Genomic DNA, 11059 nt, shown 5'->3' with positions numbered 1-11059 from the left:
TGACTCGAATGATTAAAAATACTTAACATATCTGGATTATAGTTTCGGGTCTTCATACCAATTAAATTTGATTTAATTTCGAGTAATTCAGACTGCCAAGCTGAGCACCGCTAAATATATAAGAAACCAAACTAGATTAAACATGGTCTTCTCTAAATAGTAATAACACTATATCAAAATTTTCTCCATTTTAGTACTCGAAGTGTTTGCCATTAGAGAAAGGTTAAATACTCTAATAATGACCATTACGTTTTGGAAAGAGAACTGATGCGCTTTCACTGGCCTTAAACTTATTAGTCTCTACTCGACTCTCTCTCTCTCTCTCTCTCTCTCTCTCTCTCTCTCTCTCTCTCTCTCTCTCTCTCTCTCTCTCTCTCTGCCTTGGGGCAAACCTAGCCTTAACATTTCGTTGTTAATAAGCTAATTCCTTCACTGGTTTGTCTCGTAGAAATATTCTTAATTAATCATACTAAAAACAATCCATCAGTGAATCAGTTTTAGGCTCTAACTAGGTATTTCATTTTCTCCCACCCCAACATTACCCGCCCCCCCCCCTCTCTCTCTCTCTCTCTCTCTCTCTCTCTCTCTCTCTCTCTCTCTGGCTTCTTGAAACTAATAGTATAAAAATAATTTTTGGAAATATTCTTAATCAGACGATAAACAGAGGAATGAGCGAAGAGAACTTATCGGTATAACTACATCATCTTCTGGTCTTCGATCAATTCGGCACGACGTCATTGCCGAATGGTCGTTGTGGACAATATAACGACTTAATGGTCAAATTGCTCTAGTTTCCGGTTTGTCTCTCTCCTGCGTTCCACAGATGACAAGGCCACCTACCGTCCTCCGAAAATCAGTTTATTTTTGACTCTGTGAACTTGAAGTGGGTAAGGTGACTTCTTGGAGCCAGTACTGGGTTTTGTCTATATCGTGAGTTTGAGTATTTGTCCTAAATCTATTAAGTTCTTAATTGCATATCACTTTTAGAAAGTGAATTTTGGAACGTATATTTGGATATTGCGTGATATTTACTCGAGCTACTTGAGGTATGTAAGCTCTTTTCCTTTTGGGATAATGAGTAGGGTTTGTGACAGAGGTAAGCTATTAAATTGTGAACCTTTTTTCGTGCATTACGGCCTTTAAGTGGTTCGATTAATCTTACCGAGTCTTAAATATAAGGAAGTGTCCTAAAATCCCATTGTTTATTAATTGGTACATACATACTGCATTTTCCTATTCGTAATTACATGTCCATATGTATTAATTAATGACAGTGATATTTGAGTAAATTTTTAATAGCTCTGCCTTGTCGCTATTCCAGAACCATATATATTAGTTAATTGACAGTGATTTGAAAGGAAATTTTAATAGCTCTGCCTTGTTCGTTATTGCAGAGCCATACGTATTAATGAGAGTGATTTATTTCTCTACTTTATTCGTAATTCTAGAACCCTATATAGTTAATAAGTGATCTGTAATTCCAGTACCCTATATAGTTAACAACAATGAAATGAAAGGATATTTTACTAGGCTGTGCTTTATTCGTAATTCTACAACCCTTTGTAGTTAATAACAGTGATATGGAAGGAAATTTTACTATTTCTCCTTCATTCGTAATTCCAGAACACTATATATTAATAACAGTGATATGTAATTCCAGTACCTATACAGTTAATACCAGTGATATGAGAGGAAATTCTAATAGCTCTTGACTTGTTCGTAATTTCAGAGCCCTATATAGCTTGTAACAGTGATATGTAATTCCAGAACCCTACTTAGCTGTTTTTTTCGTAATTCCAGAACCCATATATTAATAAGAGTATGAGAGGAAATTTTACTATATAATTAATAAGTGATATGAGAGGAAATTTTTTTACTATATAGTAATAAGTGATATGAGAAGAATGTATATAAGTATAGTTATATAGAGAAGAATTTTACTATATAGTTAATAAGTGATATGAGAAGAAATTTACTATATAGTAATAAGTGATAAGAGAGAAGAAATAAATTACTCTATAGTAAGTGTATGAGAAGAATTCTATATAGTTAATAGTGATTGAGAAGAAATTTTATATCAGTAATAAGTGATACGAGAAGAAATTTTACTATAGTTAATAAGATAGAGAAGAAATTTTACTATATATAATAAGATACGAGAAGAAATTTTACTATATATTAATAAGTGATATGAGAAGAATTTTACTATATTAAATGATATGAGAAGAAATTTTACTATATAGTTAATAAGTGATATGAGAGAAATTTTTACTATATAGTTAATATGATATGAGAGAAAATTTTACTATATAAGTAGATAGTGGGATGAGAGAAAAATTTTCTATATAGTTAATAAGTGATATGAGGAAAATTTACTTTTATATAGTTAATAAGTGATAGAGGAAATTTTACTATAGTTAATAGTGATCTGAGGAAAATTTTATTTATAGTTAATAAGTGATATGAGAGGAAATTTTACTATATAGTTAATAAGTGATATGAGAGGAAATTTTACTAGATCTTGACTTATTCGTAATTCCAGAACCCTATATAGTTAAGTGATATGAAAGGAAATTTTACTAGTTCGGCTTCATTCGTAATTCCAGAACCTATTTGATGGTTATTTCTACTGCTTCTCAATAGAATTTGTCTTCATTTCTCTAAAGTAAAAGCCTCGTTAATCCTTTTTAATTTCCTTTGACTTAGTTACTGGTATGTAGTCTCGCGTACAACTCAAATAGGCTTTTTCCATTTTGCTCACGCTTAGTATGTCTTGCCCTGAAAACCTATTCAGGCATGATGGCTACTAGAATGGCGGAGTTTTGTCCCATTGGCAATCCGTTCGGAGATAATGGCAGGATGGGTACGAGTATAGCTTACGGCACCTTGGATATGGAGGTATCTTCCTGTCACGCTTTTGTCGTGGCCTAGGTAATAGTGGATGATAATGTGCAAAACCAACAACTTAGTTGGAAGTCACTTTTACTGTTCTGTTCTTAGTGTTGCATTGAAGGTATTTTATTTGGAATTCTGCCGTTTTCACGTATTTGATTTTCTTGGTAATTCGCTCATTCTTACATTAGTATGCGGACTTTTTATAGCCTAATTGACTTCATTCGTTCGTGTTGCCTATAAAGTATCTTAGTCCCTAATTTATGACTTTTAACTTTACTCTAGGAGCCAGTGTGAATCTTTGAATTAAGGGCTTTTAGCACTGTATTTTTACTTTATCCATTTCGCTGAAACAGTCTGTCATGCATGGAAAACTGAGATTAATATAAAGGCAATGACTGTCAGTGATGAGATATGACTGCTTCTATTGCCAATCCGATTAGGGTCAAGATATGGTCATGACTATATCTTGCAATGAGGTTTCTTGAAGGGCACCATTCAATCGTCGTGGATCTGCTGTATTAGTATTTCCAGGGCCTCGGTTACATCAGGGAATGAAAATATGTAAAAATTTTAGTTCTTTTCTTGTATCTATTGCGTATGAGGGTATTTATCCATTCAGAAAGAAGCCAAAGCAAGCGCTATAGGTACAATTTTTATTTCCCATTGGACGTTTCGGCTTTATTTAATAACCGATGTCCCATTTTCGAACTAAGAAGTAAAACATAAAATCAAATGTAGTGTTTGGTCTAGTGGAACGAGGAATTTTTCATGAGACGCCGTCAGGAAGTTGAAGTTACAAGTGAAGACCCTGGAAGGTCGCTTGAAGGAAACTTATTTTATCGACTTTTACGTACTGAAAAATGCAGTCAATGGAAATGTTTAGTCTATAGTAACATCACACGGGAAGTGCACAAAAACAAAATTTCTGATTTGGGTGGACGCTATGCGCGAACATCATGTGACCCTTCTAGAAAAGTTAATAATTTTCCTTGTTAAGAATTATCCGTAGGAAATTTATTTTTCAGTCTAAACTTTTGTGTACTAATCAAGACTTAAATTAAAAATTAAAGATTTCCTTCTGAATCGCCTGTTAACAGATTGAAACAACTGTTCATTTTACCAGTCACATTTTGAACCTTTGCTCTGAGATTTGTAAATACTATTATAATTTTTGAAAATTAACACAAATCTAATAGTTTTCTTCATTGCCTAAATAGCAAACCTGAAAATATAATTACTTTGGATAGGGAAGTTAAAGTTATTATATTTTCAGATATTTTCATAGTGTTTAGAGGAAACTCACTTTTTCAGGATTAGGCTTTGTTTTTTTTCAGTCACTGTCCTAATATTTCCAAGCTAAATGCTATTAATGCTTTAATCTACGAGCTCGTAACTTATGCTCCCATGTCACTTGTTTCATGAAGAGATGGAGTTCTTAGTTAAACTTTCGCAAATAAGGCTTAACCAACCAATATCAGGCTATTTCTGGAAAAATTAGTCAAATATGCCAGTTATTAACGGTTCCTAAACTTTGGTAAATCCACTCAACTTGAGAGCGAACTGAAATACTGTTTTGTTAGATTTTATCCACCGATTACTTTCAGATTCATTATTCTTAATGATTTTACAATAAAATGCCTACTATTCAAAGACTGCCTGATTATCTGCGTTCTGGTATTGTTTACCATTACACATGCCCCAACTCCCAAGCAACAGTCTTCCATCCGTGAGCACAGCAGTAAAGGCTTGTTTGGTTCTTTCTTATAAGATCAGATCCCTAAGAACCAATCGATAGTAATTATTTTGGGTATTTATCATATTTAGGAAAAACCTGTGGTTTTTAAGTTTCGTTATCTTGTGAGTTCCCTTTATACGTGTTTTGTATCTTTTAAACGGGAAGTCTCCACCGTGTTAACTAACAGTCATTGTTGAATTGGGAAGGGGAAAATTAATCTTGGCAGCCCAAAATTTGTTTCAATATACCAAATTTAAAACTTCTCGCTAGAATAGTCTCCCACCTGATGCAGTGCCATTTTCTATGGAAAGCCCCCAAGGATCCTGGAGTTTCTTAGCTGGTACAATTGTCAACTTAGTTGATGCAGTGGGCGGTAGCGATTGCTTGTGCACAAGTGCTCCGGCGTAAAACCCAAGCCGCTGCCGTTGTTCCGATTTAGCTTGAAAATGAGCTATGTCGTTCTATGAAAAATCATTAGTTCCAAAGCCACATTGTTAGTGGATCAGGGCCAGATAGATAACATTAATGTTATTTAACATATTGCCAACCAAATTAGGAGTTTTAAAAGTAATGGACAAGATGTTGAATGCAGTTTGATGGTATCATAGGACAGTGTAGGTTTCTTGGGGGACATCATCGGGAAAAATAGGGAAGTGGCTCAGTCGCTTTCGTTGTTCAATGGCCATATAGGCTACATTAGTGAAGGAAGGTGAATGCAAAACTCATTTTAGCTTCTTTCTAGACTCATCCGAAGGCTTTCTTTAGTTGTTCCATACACAGATTTTTGACGTCCACTAGTGTCCCTTCGTACGTCAAGGTCGTTTTAACTATGTTTACTCCTCGTTTCATGTTAGACCAAATTTCTCGCCCCCTTGTTTCTAGAATGTACAGGACCGTCAGTCCTCTCTCCCTATCCCCCTTTTGGAGCCTTATGCACATTAACTGAGAGCCTCGCCCTGCCCTTTTGCCGCCTCCCTCACTCAATTGCTTAATGACAATTAATTACCCACTATAAAACAAATGGGTCTGTACCATTATCTATTCCTCTCTCTAATTCCTTCCTCCCCCCCCAACCTCCCTTCCAAACCTTTGTCTTCCTTCAACCTATCCTACACAACCCCCTCCCCCCCAACGTAACGGGTTGTTTATGTGAATGTCGTTCTCTTGGTGAAGTGCCCAGAATCCTTTTAAAATTGATTCTAGTAACGAGCAGATTCGTTGATTCAAGTAAGAGCGGCGAAAGCACTGAAGTGCTAGTGCGTTTTTTGTTCCCTCAAGGCTCTATACCTTACCGAATGAAAAATTATCAAATAAACTAATAAAAGAATAACTGGATACTGTGATTACAACGGGGAAGCTACTTCATTTCCTGAATATGGAAGTATAGTGGTGTATAATTGTAATTGCAGGCTTCTTCTTAAATATGGAAGCATAGTGGTATTTAATATGTAATTGTTACTTCATTCTCGTGCTGATTCCTGTCTCGAATGGTCATGACCTCAGCGTGGTGAGACAGTGGCAACATGGTTCATCCATGATGGATGTGTGACATTCCTCGTGTATGATCCATGGCTAACGGTGACCAATTCATCTGTGGTGTGTAATATCTTGGTGATCAGAGAGGGTAGTAGACATCTGTTCTTTTTAAAATTCTCTTAAAATTAACCTGAAAATCTTGAAAAAGACTTCATTTTTGCTTAATGATGAATGTGAGGTAGGTGAATGCTAAACAATATTTTCTGTAGACACTATCCTTTAATGATTTGAAGAGTTAATGTAAGTTCATAAAGAAATTAAATTTTCTTCCTAATATATGCCAGTTTATAGAAGATCTTTTCTTGTAAAGAAATGAAAGAAGAATCGGCTGAGAAGTAAACGAGTTCAGAATGCTGATGTAGGAGATAATAAAACTATGTGAATGACACTGAATAGAGAAGGTTACAAAAAAGTATTTAAATTCTGGGGTACTTTGTGTATGAAAGTGGATGAGAAACTAATCATATTCTGAGGAATTAGGGGCATATATTGTCCTCTGTGACTTTGATTGAAATAGTTCAAATATTCTCTTAATTAATTAAAAAAAAATCAAATTGGTAAGTGTTCCAACAAAAAAAGCTTACTTTAAGAGACACCTGGAAAGAGATAAATTAAGATTATTTTCCCTTTGTTGCAGTTAACTGTACTGGATCATCTCGGCAGAGAAGAATAAAATACAGGGTTGAAGTTGTTGTTGCGGATTTTGACATTGATTGGTTTGTAAAAGTGGCCAGTTACGATTTCTTTTATAAAGGAAAAAAAATCTTTATTAATCTCTTAGAGCCAAATAGTTTGCAGTGTCATATAGTTTTAAGTATCTTATTTCCTAATTAAGTCATTGTTCCTTGAATCTAAACAATTTGAGTCAATGGGTTTATGGTAGACCTAGGTGAAATGTTTGTGTACATATATCATTTTGTTAGTAGTTTAGTGTACATACATTATTTTTGTCAGTATAGTTAAGCAGTGCTGATGAAGTGAGCAACAGTGCGAAGCAGTGCTGAAGAGAGTGCGGTAGTGCTGTGTGCTGGTGAAATGAATGCAATAGAACGGCACTAAGCAGTGCTAATGAAGTGAGACGATAGTACGGCACTAAGTGTGGTGAAGAAAGTGCAAATATGACAAATTTCTTCTTTACTCTGTTAGAAACAGAGAATTGACTGTCTTAGTATTTTTTCTTCTGCCCTACCCCGTTAATGCGGTTAACCTAGTCACTAAGGTTAGAAAAATCACGGCGGTGGTGACCTGTCCTTCTTGCAATAAGGATGATAATGAAGGAGATTGGATTGTGTATGTGGTGGTTAGTGTATAAAGGATCTTGGTGAGGCAGTGCTATCTGTGCTGGTGAAGTGACCACAATAGTACGGCACCAAGCAATGCTTGTCAAGTGACTGCAATAGTACGGCACTAAGCAGCATGGGTGAAGTGACTGCAATAGTACGGCACTAATCAGGGCTGAGAAACTGCAAATATGACTAAAGTTCTTTCAATTTATCTTCAACGAGTTCTTTGATCGTTCTTTGTGGAGTTCTTAGATAGTTTTTTCATGAATTTAGGTACCTTATTTCCGGATTAAGAATCATTGTTCCCCATTTAATTTAAATCTTATTTCCGGAGTCAGTCATTATTCCAGGTTTCATTTAATTTAAAGGATTCATTTAATTTAAATCTTATTTCCGGATTAAGTCATTGTTCCATTTAATTACCTTCTTTCCAGATTCACTCATTATTACAGGGGTTCATTTAATCTAAATAACTTATATCCAGATAAATCAGTTTTCAGATATTCGAATTTATTCAATCTCTCGAAGATTAGTACTTTGCAAATAGTAATTGTATTAAATTATTTGACTTTAAATAATTTGTAGATAGGCAGTTTATTGAATCATTCAATGCTAAATAGCTTGTAGATAGTCTGTTTAATCATTTGAATGCTAAATAGTTTTTTTCAGATAGTTCAAAAATATTATTTTGGCAAGTTTTTTTATAAGAAATTATTGAATTGAAATAATTTTAGTCGATGTGTTTATGGTAGAAATAGGTGAAATGTTTTCTGTACATATTTTTTTTCTTAGTTAAGTGTACATATATAATTTTGTCAATAGTTAAGCAGTGCTGATGAAGTGAGTGCAACAGTGCAAAGCAGTGCTGGTGAAGTGAGTGAGGTAGTGCTATTTGTGCTGGAAGTGACTACAACAGAACCGCACTAAGCAGTGCTCGTGAATTGAGGCAATAAGGCGGCACTAAGCAGTGTGGTGAAGAAAGTGCAAATATGACTTTGTTCTTCGATTGTTCTTCGATGAGTTCTTCGATGAGTTCTTCGATGAGTTCTTCGATGAGTTCTTCGATGAGTTCTTCGATGAGTTCTTCGATCGAGTTCTTCGATGAGTTCTTTAGATATAGGAATTTTTTTCATATTTATATATTTTCAGATTAAGTCATTGTTCCATTTAAATATCTTATATCTGGATTCACTCTCCACAGTTCCACATGTCTTAAATTTATAGATGCACATGTAGATTTTGTAATGGTTGAAATTTTAGTGTAAAATTATATTTGTAAGTTAATGGGTGAGGAAGGAAGGGGTTTTCAGATACTACTTTTGGCTAGCTGCCACTTATAGCTGAAGACTGGAACCAAATCAACTTATTAACAATGGGAACAGGCCTGCTACGAGCTAAGTCGCCTCTTACTTTACTTCCTACTTTTGAACCCCTTTACTTTCGTTTCAAGTAAGAAACCTGGGGTTGGCATTTTGTTTTTATGGTGTGGAACCCATATCAATGTTGATTCCGGGAGTCCCTTTCTAGGAAGGGTTCGCCCTTACTAGTTTGGGGCTTGCCTCACGGTTTAGGGTTCCGTGACAGTACTGGGGGAGGGGAGGCTTTGACAGGCCGATCCTTCCTTGGCATTGACGTCCCCTACTGTCTCGACGGTCATGGCCTCAACGCGGTGAGACAGTGGCAACATGGATCATCATGTATGATCTGGGCTAAACTAGTGACCATAACACACAGGTTCAAGTTCTCGGCTCATGAAATTTTGTATTCAAAAAAAATTGTTACAAAATCTAAGCTGCACGAATTTCAATCTATTATCGGTTCAGGTGTCTGAATTTAGATTTCTTCTTTTCAGATTTATGAGTCATGAATTTAAATATCTTATTTTCAGATTTGTAGCAGTCGTGAACTTTTAAAATCTTTTTTCAGGATGAAGAGCGTACGTGCAGATCGGGCGTGTTTTCGCTTTACTCAATTTGAAACTCAGAATTGACGGGTCTAATTTTTTTTACTCTGCCCTACCCACGTTTAATTGCGGTTTAACCTAGTCCACTATAGGTAACTAAAATCACTGCGGCGGGTTGACGTTGTCATTCTTGCAATAAGGATGATAATGAAGGAGATGGTTTAGATGTGTATGCAGTGATTAGCGTATCGCAAAGAATGTGTTGTATCTTGGTTGAAGGAAGCAAAAAGAATATTTCTGTTGCTATTGAAATGAACTGTATAAATTGTCATGGTCGCAAATATCAAACAGATGGTCATATACTGAACTCAAATGAATGCAAAAACTTACATTATGTAATGGAAAGGATTGCTGATTATACAGATCATGGCAATGATTGCTTATAGAAAATTAAAATGAGAGTGAATATCCAATCTGTAGGAAATCACACTTCAGATTGGAGACTTGCTAACTGAAAATTTTATGGCCCTTTTTCCCTTTTTGCCATTGGTGACATGGCTGAAAGACATGAAACTGCCAATATTGCTGATATGATCAAACTCAACCTTCCCGAGGGAAGGTTGAGTTTGGTCGACTGCTTGACTGGACTGATAAAATGTCTCCTAGTGTTTTTATCTGCATTGATTTTAATGATATGAAAAATCAAACATAAGTGTGGAATTTGCAATGTGATCAAATACATCTGATGAATAAACAAAATTTTATAATGGTGGTCCTGCTGCGAGCACTATGGAAATGGTGGTGGACCTGAATAAGCCTTCAATATCAGTTAGTTTGAAGATAGTCAAATATTTTTTAATCTTCCTAGGCTAAATAATTTGAAGATAGTTAAAACCTGATCACTTCATTAAATAGGTTTTATTTTTACAGCAAATCCTTAAATTATAGAAAGCTTAATTTTTCAGTCTAAACTTTTGTGTACTAATCAAGACTTAAATTAAAAATTAAAGATTTCCTTCTGAATCGCCTGTTAACAGATTGAAACAACTGTTCATTTTACCAGTCACATTTTGAACCTTTGCTCTGAGATTTGTAAATACTATTATAATTTTTGAAAATTAACACAAATCTAATAGTTTTCTTCATTGCCTAAATAGCAAACCTGAAAATATAATTACTTTGGATAGGGAAGTTAATGTTATTATATTTTCAGATATTTTCATAGTGGTTTAGAGGAACTCACTTTTCAGGATTAGGCTTAGTTTTTTTTCAGTCACTGTCCTAATATTTCCAAGCTAAATGCTATTAATGCTTTAATCTACGAGCTCGTAACTTATGCTCCATGTCACTTGTTCATGAAGAGATGGAGTTCTTAGTTTAAACTTTCGCAAATAAGCTTAACCAACCAATTAATACAGGCTATTTCTGGAAAAATTAGTCAAATATGCCAGTTATTAACGGTTCCTAAACTTTGGTAAATCCACTCAACTTGAGAGCGAACTGAAATACTGTTTTGTTAGATTTTATCCACCGATTACTTTCAGATTCATTATTCTTAATGATTTTACAATAAAATGCCTACTATTCAAAGACTGCCTGATTATCTGCGTTCTGGTATTGTTTACCATTACACATGCCCCAACTCCCAAGCAACAGTCTTCCATCTGTGAGCACAGCAGTAAAGGCTTGTTTGGTTCTTTCTCATAA

The 11059-nt window shown here is 35.0% G+C and overlaps 1 long non-coding RNA gene across 1 annotated transcript in view; it reads left to right on the top strand.

Moving 5' to 3' along the window:
- The first annotated feature begins 824 nt into the window (after positions 1-824).
- Positions 825-11059, top strand: part of LOC135222304 (uncharacterized) — a 31620-nt gene continuing 21385 nt past the window's right edge. The window contains exons 1-2 of the long non-coding RNA XR_010316276.1: positions 825-930; positions 6804-6882. This is a non-coding gene — a long non-coding RNA (uncharacterized LOC135222304). The remainder of the gene's footprint in view (positions 931-6803; positions 6883-11059) is intronic.

This window comes from Macrobrachium nipponense, chromosome 3, assembly GCF_015104395.2.
Source record: "Macrobrachium nipponense isolate FS-2020 chromosome 3, ASM1510439v2, whole genome shotgun sequence".
NCBI lineage: Eukaryota > Metazoa > Arthropoda > Malacostraca > Decapoda > Palaemonidae > Macrobrachium > Macrobrachium nipponense.
This window is presented reverse-complemented; position numbering and strand designations above follow the sequence as displayed.